At 38.7% G+C, this 13,930-nt stretch overlaps 1 protein-coding gene across 9 annotated transcripts in view; it reads left to right on the top strand.

The window, feature by feature from the left end:
* Positions 1 to 13,930, top strand: part of KLF12 (KLF transcription factor 12) — a 534,567-nt gene that overhangs the window by 169,903 nt on the left and 350,734 nt on the right. The gene's annotated exons all lie outside the window — the stretch shown is intronic.

The raw sequence follows: 13,930 nt of genomic DNA, 5'->3' as shown, positions 1-13,930 counted from the left end.
TGGGCTTCTCCAGGCAAGAATACTGGAGTGAGTTGCCATTCCCTTCTCCAGGGAATCTTCCCAACCCAGGGATCAAACTCAGGTCTCTTATGTCTTCTGCATTGACAGGCGGGTTCTTTATCACTAGCGTCATTTGGGAAGATGGTGCTACTTACAAATGATTTTCCAGATTATATCTTTCATTTGAAATTGCCTTCTTCCAAATCAGCATCCATCCATGATAAGAAATGTTAGCAAATTAGGCCTAGAAGGAACATATCTCAATAAAAATGTGACAGGCCCACAGCTAACATCATATTCAGTGTTGAAAGTTCGAAAGCTTTTCCTTTAAGATGACAAATAAGTCAAGAGTGCCTACTCGTACCACTTATATTCACTATAGTACTAGAAGTACTAGCTAGAGCAATCATGTAAGATAAAGAAATAAGTTACCCCAGTTGGAAAGGAAGATGTAAAATTGTCTTTATTTGCAGATGCCTTGATTTTATATAGAGAAAATTTGAAAGACTCAAAAGACTGATAGATGATCAGTGAATTCAATAAAGTTGCAAGATACAATATCAACATATACAAAATTCAGTAGCATTTCTGTAAGCAACAAAATTTCTGAAAAAGAAATAGATTCCACTTACAGTAGCATCATGGGCTTCCCTGGTGGCTCAGATGGTAAAGCATCTGCCTGCAATGCAGGAGACCTGGGTTTGATTCCTGGGTCGGGAAGATCCCCTGGAGAAGGAAATGGCAACCCACTCCGCCTGGAAAATTCCATTGACAGAGGGGCCTGGTGGGCTACAGTCCATGGGGTTGCAAAGAGTCAGACGCAACTGAACGACTTAAATTTCTTTTCACAGTAACATCAAACACAATAAAATACTTGGGTATAAATTTAACTTAGTATGTGAAAGATCTCTATGCTGCAAACCACATGACATGGATGAAAGAAATTGAAGAAGTCAAATAAATGGAGAAGTACCTCATTATTTATGGATTGGAAGAATTAATACTGTTAAAATGTTAATATTGCTGAAAGCCATCTATAGATTCAGTGCATTCCATATCAAGATTCCAATTACATATTTTATAAAACTAGAAAAAATTTCTGAAATTCATATGGAACCACAGAAGCCCTTGAATAGCCAAGGAAATATGGAAAACGAAAAAGCAGGGGTGTCTCACGTTATTCTTTCTGATTCCAAGGTGTGCTGTAAAGTTATAGTCATCAAAACAGCATGATACTCATAGAAAAGAAACCAGCAAATAGACCAGTGGAACAGAATTGAGAGCCCAGAAATAAACCCAAGCATATATGATCAACTAATATTTGACAGGGGAACCAGGAATACTCAATGGAGAAGACTGTCTCTTCAATAAATGGTGTTATGATAATTGGATTTTCATGTGTGAAAGAATGAAATTGGACCCATATCTTAACACCTCTCACAAAAGTTGAACCAATCACTTACAGACTTAAATGTAAGACTTGAAACTAAGAAACTCCTATAAGAAAACATAGGAACAAAATTTCTTGACATAGATCTTGCTAATGTTTTGGATATGACACCTAAAGTACAAGCAACCAAATAAACAAATGGGATTATATCAGAATAAAAAGTTTCTTCACCATAGGAAACCATCCAAAAAGTGTAAAGACAACCTACAGAATGGGAAAAAAAATATATTTGCAAACTATATATCAGATGAGGAAGGGTTTACTATCCAAAAATATAATGTACTCTTGTTACTCAATAGGAAAAAAAAAAAAATCCAAATAACCAAATAAATGGTCAAAAGTCTGAATATGATGTTTCTCCAAAGATGATATATCAACAGCCGGGTTCATAAAAACATGCTGAATATCATTTAGGCATTTAGGGCAATGCAAACTAAAACTACAGTGATATAACACCACACACCTTTTAGAATGACCATAATTAGAGAAGAGATAATGCTGGTGTGGATGCAGAGAAAAGGGATGTGTGCGCTGGTTGGTAGGATTGTTAATTGGTGCAGTCACTATGGAAATTTTATGGAAGATCCTCAAGAAATTAAGACCAACTACCATGTAATCCAGCAGTTCCACTTCTAGGAAATGTCTAAAGGTAATAAAAACACTCAACAAAAGATATATGCACCCCCATGATCATTGCAGCATGATTTATAGTAACCAAGACATTGAAACAACCTCTGTGTGCATTAACAGATGAATGGGTAAATAGGATGTGGGGTGTGTGTGTATATATGTATGTATATATATAAAAACATATAATGGAGTATTAGTCATTAAAAGTGAGGAAAGCCTACTATTTATGACAACACGGATGGACCTTGAAGGCATTATACTAATTGAAATAAAGACAGATACAAATACTGTATGATCTCACTTGTATATGGAATCTTTAAAAAAAAAAATGCCTCTTTCCTTCCTTGCTGAAATTTCTGCTTTATAATATTTGTTTCTGGAAAATACTCTAGAAGCGAGTATCAGTTCAGAGATGATACAAGGGAGATTTCTGGGTGTATGGTAATGTTCTTTTTTTATGAGCTCATTATTATCTGTATAGATGAATTAACTTTGTAAGAACTGAGTGCACTGTGTACTTACTTGCATGTGGATTAGTGGTGTGTTTGTAAACTGACTCGAGGGCTTTGGATGTGAAGGCCTGATCTGTAGCATTTGTCAGTTCCCATGGTGTAAATATTCCCACCGGTTTCAGTGGTTTAAAAAAGAACTTGCAAGATTCTTAAAATTTAACAATTGGCTCTTATGAGCTGGTGATGAGCTAACTCCAGCAGCTACTGATAGTTGCATTTATAATGTAAAGATAAACAGTTTTCTATACTCCTAACCAGAGATCAAGTTGCCAACATCCACTGGATCATGGAAAAAGCAAGAGAGTTCCAGAAAAATATCTATTTCTGCTTTATTGACCATGCCAAAGCCTTTGACTGTGTGGATCACAATAAAGTGTGGAAAATTCTGAAAGAGATGGGAATACCAGACCACCTGATCTGCGTCTTGAGAAATCTGTATGCAGCTCAGGAAGCAACAGTTAGAACTGGACATGGAACAACAGACTGGTTCCAAATAGGAAAAGGAGTCCGTCAAGGCTGTATATTGTCACCCTGCTTATTTAACTTATATGCAGAGTACATCCTGAGAAATGCTGGACTGGAAGAAACACAAGCTGGAATCAAGATTGCCGGGAGAAATATCAGTAACCTCAGATATGCAGATGACACCACCCTTATGGCAGAAAGTGAAGAGGAACTAAAAAGCCTCTTGAAGAAAGTGAAAGTGGAGAGTGAAAAAATTGGCTTAAAGCTCAACATTCAGAAAACGATCATGGCATCTGGTCCCATCACTTCATGGGAAATAGATGGGGAAACAGTGGAAACAGTGTCAGACTTTATTTTTCTGGGCTCCAAAATCACTGCAGATGGTGACTGCAGCCATGAAATTAAAAGACGCTTACTCCTTGGAAGGAAAGTTATGACCAACCTAGATAGCATATTCAAAAACAGAGATATTACTTTGCCAGCAAAGGTTCATCTAGTCAAGACTAAGGTTCGTTAGTCTATAGTTTTTCTAGTGGTCATGTATGGATGTGAGAGTTGGACTATGAAGAAGGCTGAGCGCCGAAGAATTGATGCTTTTGAACTGTGGTGTTGGAGAAGACTCTTGAGAGTCCCTTGGACTGCAAGGAGGTCCAACCAGTCCATTCTGAAGGAGATCAGCCCTGGGATTTCTTTGGAAGGAATGATGCTGAAGCTGAAACTCCAGTACTTTGGCCACCTTATGTGAAGAGTTGACTCATTGAAAAGATTCTGATGCTGGGAGGGATTGGGGGCAGGTGGAGAAGGGACGACAGAGGATGAGATGGCTGGATGGCATCACTGACTCGATGGACGTGAATCTGGGTGAACTCTGGGAGTTGGTGATGGACAGGGAGGCCTGGCATGCTGCGATTGATGGGGTCGCAAAGAGTCAGACACGACTGAGCGACTGAACTGAACTGAACTGAAGACAAATAGGGCAAATGTGGTAAATTCAAATTGCCGCAGCTCATTCCTCTGTCACCATGGAAATCTTCGCTCATTATCATACAAAAAGTTCTCACTTTCCCTATATATGAGTTTAATACTGTATTCATGTTTTTGTTCAGTTGTTATGAAAATTTTATGTTTGAATAGATCAGTGTTAAGTTTTATATGTTTATACATTTTGACAATGTCATTGTTCTATAACTATGACATAGATAGATATAACTATATAACTATACATATAACTATATCTATGACATAGATATAACTATGACAACTGAGGATGATGGCAAAGAGAATCATTTTGTTAATACTTACCTGAGTATAAACTGAAGATGCTATCCTTATTAGCTATAATATATTATGTGTGATTCATTCTAAATGATCATGCCTCATAGCTTGTAATTCATGAGTTCAGAAGTCTTTATAGAGGGAGGCATAGTGAGTGTTTCACTTAATGTGTTTGTCGTAATGAATTACATTATTCATCATGCTTTTTTTTATATTTTTAAATCTGCGTTTTCAGGTATAGAGGCTTTAGAGCAAATTCATTGATACTTGTTTTTAAACCTGCTTGGATCAGGTGGTGTTAGTTTTCATAAGGTCTGATTCAGAGAGAAAATTGCAGTTTGGACATTTATCTTTTCTATATTTCACATATATTCCCAAGGTCAGTTTTAGGATGACGTTTTTAAAATGTCAGCAGTGGATGCAACATTGCCACTGTCTACATAATTGAAAAGGGATTTGAATATGGCTCTTAAAACTATTTTGTACGTTTCCAATTTGCCAGTGGTGATAAAATCTTGCCAGAGCCACAGAATATGATGTGGTGCCTTTCTGCTTAGGTTCTAACATTTAAAGAGCCTGAATAGCATTTGTAAAATTTCTTTTGTGGCCATATCAAGAGTCTTCTAGAAGCAGTCTTCCTCTCCCTTTCCAATCAATCAATAATGTATAAATATATACAGTGTATAAATATATATTTATATAAAAATATACCTATATAAATTCACATTAAATTCTTTACTTAGTTTTTAAATTCTTTCTTTTTTGCCCCTATACCATCTGCCATTGCTGCTGCTAAATCTCTTCAGTCGTGTCCGACTCTGTGCAACCCCATAGACGGCAGCCCACCAGGCTCCCCCATCCCTGGGATTCTCCAGGCAAGAACACTGGAGTGGGTTGCCATTTCCTTCTCCAATGCATGAAAGTGAAGAGTGAAAGTGAAGTCGCTCAGTCGTGTCCGACTCTTAGCGACCCCATGAACTGCAGCCCACCAGGCTCCTCTGTCCATGGGATTTTCCAGGCAAGAGTACTGGAGTGGGGTGCCATTGCCTTCTCCCCACCTGCCATTAGATAATATTAAATAAATTCTAAAAAGATTCCAGTTACCATTAATTTCTACTCACATATATCAGCATAAAACCTGGTCTATAGCATATTTTAGTTCTTTAGCATATATTAGCAGTTTCTCTCATTGTAGAATGTTTGTGGACCTGACTCCAACAGACCTGACTTTGCTCCACTGTTTTCCAGCCATTTCAATATGTTACCCAGTACTCTGAGCAGCTGGTTCAGAGCAGGTGTCCAGAACATATGCATGCATATACATTAGTCCAGCTTATCAGAATTCATGTACAAACTTTTGCTCCAGTGTTGGCAGTGGGTAAGTGTGGAAAGCAAGAGGACAATAGCTTACCTTTCTGAGAAAGTTTTAATTCCCTACCAAAATTGTATTTCATAGCAATGGACAGATATAATGTGGTTACTTTAAATTTCTTTTCCATAAAGTGTCAAGACGTTCTTCACACAAAGTAGAAAACTGTACCAGCAACAAGCCAGTCTTTTCTTCCATTTTGAGCTAAGTTGGCATAATTGTTGAGAAAGCCTGGGTTGATGTAAGTGAAATCTATCATCAGCACTGGGCTACTCTGCATTTAGGTAGTCACCTGGATCATAAACATGGAATCAGAAAAAATGAGGTCTTGCTCTGCAGTTCTTTGTAGTATCTTGGGCCAGTGACTTTTTTCTGAATTTTAATTATCTGAACTGCAGTGTGGAAAAATAACACCTGTCCTGCCTATTTCAAGAGTTGTAATGGAGAAGGCAATGGCACCCCACTCCAGTACTCTTGCCTGGAAAATCCTATGGACGGAGGAGCCTGGTAGGCTACAGTCCATGGGGTCGCAAAGAGTTGGACACGACTGAGCAATTGCACTTTCACTTTTCGCTTTCACGCATTGGAGAAGGAAATGGCAACCCACTCCAGTGTTCTTGCCTGGAGAATCCCAGGAATGGGGGAGCCTGGTGGGCTGCCGTCTCTGGGGTCACACAGAGTCGGACATGACTGAAGTGACTTAGCAGTAGCAATAGGCGTGAAAGGAAATATGACATATTTATGAAAATAATTCAGAGCTATAGAGTCCTAAAGGTGAGGGTGGTGCTTGATACTCTTATTTATATAGCACAAGACAGAGATTCATGACTTTCTTGTATGATGTCACATCAAAGTCAAGTGTTTTAAGAACTGAAAGTGCCCACGAGGGTCACGGACTCTAACCTGTGCCTGGTATGGCTTTCTTCCGTAAGCGTGGGTTGATTACTTTAGCCCTGTATCTTGAGTACTCTGTGCAATGTCTTACTGCATGTGGCAGTTCATCCTGTTTCCAGGCATATCTAGTTATATTAAAAGTTATTTTCTTGAGTATAATCAGTAGATTTGATAATGGTCCAAACTAATAGGTGTATCTCATATTTATTAAAATATCATCCTTTGTGAGGTCATTCTTCTCTCAAGTCCCTTAACTCTTCACTGTCTAGTTTCTTAGACCTGGGATATAAGAACAAAATGATATACAGGGATTTGAGAAAGATTGTGCCATTATTGAAGTAGGATAAAAGCTTTATTAGTTGAAAAGATGGTGCATTGCTCATTTTAAAAACATTAAAGCATACAAGGCCCCATCACTTCCTGCCTCATGCTTGTTGGCATTTGGTGAGCATTATTTACAGCATCTGTGTGTGCATATATACAAGTAAATAGAGATGGTTTTGCAAAAGTAGGACCATATTTATATTTTGCTTCTAATATAGAGTTATTTTTTGTTTGCTTCTGATGTAATGGAAGATTTAGAAGCTGGGTTTAAACCAAGGAATTTACTATTTTTAAGTTAATATCCTTTCACCAAAGTGACTGTATTACTTGAGAATTAAGAGAAAGACCAGAAAACAAAGAAACAAACAAACACAAAAACCCCTCTTTGTATTCTTTTATTTCTGTCTTTTTTAACGACTGAATTTAACTCTAAACAACGTCTTTTGACTTTTTGCTTTGAAAGATGGGTAGATTAATGACATTTCTTTTTAACTTGCTTTTCTTCTCTTCTTATTTTACTGTCTTCTTAAAATTTAGGTTATTAATATTTATTTTCTGATTGTTAACTATAATTATCAAAACTATTCAGTCTGCGTTCTTTTTCTCAGAAGTGTGGAATCGCTGCTTTCTTGTCACCTGGCATTTGGTGTCACTGAAGCCTGAAGCAGACTGATCTTTGCACTTGTTCTCGTTTTGCTTTTTGTTCAGATGTCCATGGGCTATTTTTAGTAAGCTAGAAAGAAGTTCAGTAACTTCATCAGTTTTTCTTCTTGTTTTCTTCTCATTCTGTATCAGTTTTTCTTGGATCTTGCCATTTAACTCTGAGAAGCAGACTCTCATTTTATGCCTTCATATTTAAATATTGGGCTTCCCTTGTGGCTCAGCGGGTAAAGAATTCGCCTGCAATGTGGGAGACCTGGGTTTGATTCCTGGGTTGGGAAGATCCCCTAGAGAAGGGAAAGACTACCCACTCCAGTATTCTGGCCTGGAGAATTACATGAACTGAAGGTATCTTTTCCTTTTGTTTTCTTCTGTATTAACTCTGAAGATAGGTATAACATTTCTCCTTGTTTTTTTTGTATCATCTTTAACTTTTTTATTTCACTTAAGTGTTCTTTCCCATTCAGTATTTTTTCCTGCTATATTTTTAGTCAAATTCTTTGTTATTTTTTAGTTCCTAAAGTGGCTTCTCATCTCTGTAGTGTTTTATAACCCTGTCCATTTATTTTCATCTGATTCAAATATCTTGTATTTTATCATTTGGGCCCTTGTATTTCTTTCCTGAACATTATTTTCTTTTAAAGCAAGAGCCGTTTGTTTAAAGTATTACTATTATTATTGGGTCTGTGAAGTGTTATTTAAATTCTTCATCTGTTTCCTTGGGTAGTTCTTCTTAAGATGTTTGTTCTTCATTGGCCTCTTTGCTCCGTTTCTGTCTTGCTTTTGGTATTTGCTACTTTTACGCTCAGTTTCCTTGTGGCCTGTCTCTGGTTTTTACCCAATTTTGAATGGGGCCCGTCGTTTCCAATGTGGCAGGTGGTATTGTGGGTAGGGGCACCAACCATTGGACAGGAGCTAGCTGTGATGGTTAATTTTGTATGTCAACTTGACTAGGCCACAGGGTGCCCACATACAACATTATTTCTGGGTATATCTGGGAGAGTATTTCTAGGTGAGGTTGGCATTTGAATCAGTGGACTCAAAAAGCAGATGACCCTGCCCAGTGGTGGGCATCATCCAACCTGTTAGAGGCCTGAATAAAACAAAAATGGAGGAAGGGAGAGATCAGTCCCTTCTTAGCTGCTTAAGCTGGGACATTAGCCTTCTCCTGGCCTTGGACTTGGATTCACATGATCAGCTCCCTTGGTTTCCCAGGTCTTTGGACTTGGACTGGAATTACACCACTAGATTTCCTGGTCTCCAGCTTGTAAATGCAGATCATGGGACTTCTCAGTCTCCATAATTACATGAGCTGATTTTTGCAGTAAATCACGTATCTCATATATAGATGTTTTGTATTCAGGTGCTCAGTCATGTCCAACTCTTTCTGGCCCCTCGGGCTATAGCCTGCCTGGCTCCTCTGCCCATGGAATTTTTCAGGTGAGAATACTGGAGTGGGGTGCCATTTCCTACTCCAGGGGATCTTCACCACCTAGGAATCGAACTTCTGTTTCTTGTGTCTTCTGCATTGGCAGGTGGATTCTTTACCACCTGCCGTATACCATATATATATACACCATATTGCTGCTGCTGCTGCTAAGTCGCTTCAGTCGTGTCCGACTCTGTGCGACCCCATAGACGGCAGCCCATGAGGCTACCCCGTCCCTGGGATTCTCCAGGCAAGAACACTGGAGTGGGTTGCCATTTCCTTCTCCAGTGCATGAAAGTGAAAAGTGAAAGTGAAGTCGCTCAGTCATGTCCGACTCTTAGCGACCCCACGGACTGCAGCCTACCAGGCTCCTCCGTCCATGGGATTTCCCAGGCAAGAGTACTGGAGTGGGGTGCCATTGCCTTCTCCATACACCATATACCACATACCATATATATATATACACACATATACATGCATACACACACACACACATATATATGTCTCCTATTCCATTTCTCTGGAGAATTCTCACTAATATAAAATAAGCTGTCAGCATTCTGTGAGTGAAACAAACAATGACGAACCAAGTAACTGCAGCATACCCAGTGAGCTCAGGATTTTATTTCCTCCAGAAGAAAGCCAGATGTATCTATTTCTTATCAACATAGAGTAACAATTTGGAAATCCCTAGTTAGACCCTGAAGCCAGAGGCTGAAATACAAAGTAGGTACCCCCAGGTATGTGAGTATATCCCAGCATTTCTTCAGTAAAAGGAAATAATGCATACACAATTACTGACCTGAAAAGCAGATTTTCTTAAAGTCAAACAGACCCAATTATTAACATGACTTAAAATGATGAAAATGACTATTTTAATGAGAATATAGTAGCTAGCAGACAATATACAAATCCTTTAGCATTTTTTTCTCACTTGACTTTCACAGTAACTATATGGACATATAAAATTAATCATCACATCTATGCTGTAGTGTGAATGGGTTTAGCAATCATGTACTTAGAATCTGTTATTTGTTAGTTATTGGGCTACAAAGACAAATTATATTTAGACCCTGATTTCAAGGTTACATCATCTCAGGAAAAGGCAAATAAGTAACTACAATCTTGATTTGGAGTTGGTGTGGGCCATAGATGGCTTCACCGGTGAAGTGACCTTTGACCTGGGCCTTGAATGATGATGTCACATTGACTGGAAGAAATAGGAGAAAAAGTCATAATATTCTGTTTTTTTAAAAAAATTCTAAGTAAATACAAAAGTATATTGTCTTTCCTTTGGACACAAAAGTGCCCTGCATAAATGTAATATTTAGTGATGCTATTCAGTATTTCACCCAAAATCTACTGAGGCTCCTTTATGTGTCTAAATGATTTTTTATTTCCCTCCCCCTCTGGTTCTCTCCTTTTATGTCTGTCTCTCTCACATTTTCATTCTCTGGCCTTTTGATTATAGTGGCTCTTCAGCTAAGCTTTATGTCATCCTATTTAGAGTACATTATGAAAGTAGTTTATATAATGTATTTTGCCAGAAATTTTCAGGAGTGATCATAAAAATGATATGAGCGTCTTTTAAACATAACCATTTCAGTTGAACAGTTTTGATTTAATGAGAACATCAGAGTATTAAAGCAACAGGGTGATTGTTGAAAACATTTGTTGAAATATAACATCTATCTGGTTAATTTTGTTATTTTCAACATCTGTGCATTTTTTTAAAAGCATAGCCTCCTTCACTTTTCTCCTGTTGATGTTAGCTGAGAATTAATTTATTACTGTTCTCGAAAGAGATATTTGTTTAGTAAAATCATGAATAATTATTGACTCAACATTGAGAGTGATTCTTTACCTTATGCATAATTTGGTCCTTCAGTATAACTTATGGCCTAATAGAAGTAAAACTCACAAATATTACAATTTGAGAGTCACCTGGTTACTTATATTCACCATGCTTTGTTTTCCTGGAATTTTAGATCTGGTACCAAATTCTATATCAGGCAAGGTTTACTCAGAGAAATAGAACCATGGGAGTGGTAGAGAATATGGTATTTATTATGAGCATTTGACCATATTTATTTGTAGAAATTAGTTGAGCAAGTTAGGCAGATTGTTGCTTCTGTATTTTGGATATGAGGCCTAAATCCACAGGGCAAGCAGTTGGCAAATAAGGTGCTGGAGAATGGGGGTGAACTAAAAGCCCTGAGGATAAGCTGAATCCACACAGACTCCTTACTGCTCACTAGGCTCTAACCTCCAGGATGCTCTGGACCGCAGGGGAAGCAGGCGCCTTCACTGAGTCAGACATATCAGGGTCAAGAATCAGATAAGCTGATGGAGAGCCTGTAGGCCGGCCCCACCTCTAGAGCCCTGCATCCATCTTCCTCGTGTGATGGGAACAGGAGGGCTGCTGCACTTCGGCCTTCCTGAGTCCCACCAACATGCTTCTTGTAACCCAGGGCCGGTGCTGGCAGCAGGTGGAGCTCAGCCAAGCTGTGACGGTTCATGGCAGTTCATGGACTACTGAGTCCATGTTGCCCATTCTCTCCGTTTTCCTGCAGGGGTCTCCTTCCCAACCGTTCCCGCTTTCTGAGTATTGGACGCCATCTATCTTTTCTGATTCCTGCCTTCTAGGTTGTTACTTCCGTTCCTGTCCAAGGACTGGAAGCACTGTACTTGGGAGCCAGGCTTGTAGTGGAGATCAGCTTCCACACAGAGAAGTCTCACCAGCTCTGGGCAGCCACCTCCCTGGGTTCACTGTTTTAGAGCTCTGCCCATCTTTTGAGAAACAGTAGGACCTCTGCTCCTGTTTGTATTAGCAGCACAGCACAGTAGCACAATTTGTGTGATCCTGGTCTTTAAGGAATGTGAATTTCACTTACAGTTCAGTTTAAAAGTAATGCAGTGATTAAATTTAAAAAGTAACTAAAACTCAGAGAAATCTAGTAACCATCAACCCATAAACTAGAATCAATCAACCTCTCCCCTGCCCCCCACCCCACACACCTTATAAATATAAAAATATAAACTGGTATGTTCTACCAATATCTGAACTTTTTTTTTTTTTTAGCAACCTAATTGCTCTTAGGCTTCAAAATCACTGCAGATGGTTTAACTTCAGCCATGAAATCAAAAGACATTTGCTCCTTGGAAGAAAAGCTATGACCAACCTAGACAGCATATTAAAAAGCAGAGACATTACTTTGCCAAGAAAGGTCTGTTTAGTCAAAGCTATGGTTTTTCCAGTAGTCATGTATGGAGTCAGAGTTGGACCATAAAGAAGGCTGAGCACTGAAGAATTGATGCTTTTGAACTGTGGTGTTGGAGAGAACTCTTGAGTCCCTTTGACTGCAAGGAGATCCAACCATTCAGTCCTAAAGTAAATCAGTCCTGAATATTCATTGGAAGGACTGATGCTGAAGCTAAAACTCCAATACTTTGCCCACCATATGCGAAGTACTGACTCATGGGAAAAAACCCTGATGCTGGAAAAGATTGAAGGTGGGAAGAGAAGGGGATGACAGAGGATGAGATTGTTGGATGGCTTCCCTGACTCGATGAACATGAGTTTGAATAAACTCCAGGAGTTGGTGATGGACAGGGAAGCCTGGTGTGCTGAAGTCCATGAAGTCGAAAAGAGTCGGACATGACTGAGTGACTGAACTGAACTGAACATATAGATACAAAGGACAGACTGTCTTATTCATGTTTATAAACAACTCTCTGCTCCACGGTGTACTCATTCTGCAGAGGAGAAAATGATGGACGTTGGTGGGAGTCTAGCTTCTTCCCAGATTTTTACTTCCATTAGTGATGACCTTTATCATTCTCTGAAATTGTGAGAGACTTGCCTGAGGTTGCGCTGCAGTTAGTAGAATGTCATGTATTTAATTTTTGTTGCATAACATTTATTTGTATATCATTTCTAAAAGTGCCATTTAGAAAGGCCCCAGTAGAGAAATAATTGTGGAGGTGGTACTTGTGAAGGTATTTGGGAGGAGTTGAGTGATTAGAGGTAGAGGATAGTAAGTGAAAGTCATTTTAAGCAATTAAATGATTTCCTCTTATAATGTCTTCTGGTTCTATTATGGATCTGAAATGCTTGCTCATCTAACTAGGTAATTATTGCATCACCATCTCACCTCTTAATTCTCTCCATAGAATTTGAAGAAAACAGATATCAGATTTTCAGAGGTGACCCTGACATGTAGTTTCACAGCTCCCCAGCCCACTGCTGGCTAGCTTGGTGCAAATAATCAAGGGGAGATAGAAAGAGAAAAGGCCAAGAGATTTCTGTGTTGCAACTCTGAGTGTGAATTGACTCCCCTTCCCTGTTTCTAATCAATTATGCAACAGCGCTTATTTTTTATTTTGCTGGAAACAATATATGTTGTTCTAATGCAAGAATTTAATTATAGTGCAGTCTCTAGTGCTTTTTAAATGAGAAATTAAATCTTCATGTTACTTTGCCTCTAACTGTGAAACTGAGATACTGCAAAAGCCCCAGCAGAAACTGCTGGTAACGTTAGCTGCTCTTTCATTATTGAAATATGTTGAGCAGTTGAAAGGGGAGACTGAAGAGACCAGTGGCCTAGTGAATTGTCATTCTTTTTATGCTGGCTCCATCTTATTCAGTAGTTCACCATGCAGGGTCTATGCTTTAAGGAAATGATGTTGTTGCCCTCAAGAGCAGCTTCATTCTAGATCTTTCTTCTCAAGTAATGTTGAAAATTTCAAACGTTTATATTAGAAACATAGAAATTTGAAGTTGGATGGTAATATAAGAAATAGCTCATTCAAGTGGATTCGTGTAAGTAAGATAAAAAAACAATTAAAATGAACAATTAAAAAAGCAGTTTGCTCAAGGTGACAGCCAATTATAGAGTGGGAGATTTGGGAGAAAGGAAGAC

The sequence above is a fragment of the Bubalus kerabau genome, chromosome 12, assembly GCF_029407905.1.
Source record: "Bubalus kerabau isolate K-KA32 ecotype Philippines breed swamp buffalo chromosome 12, PCC_UOA_SB_1v2, whole genome shotgun sequence".
NCBI lineage: Eukaryota > Metazoa > Chordata > Mammalia > Artiodactyla > Bovidae > Bubalus > Bubalus kerabau.
The sequence above is the reverse complement of the archived record's forward strand: the minus strand, read 5'-3'. Positions and strand labels throughout refer to the sequence as shown.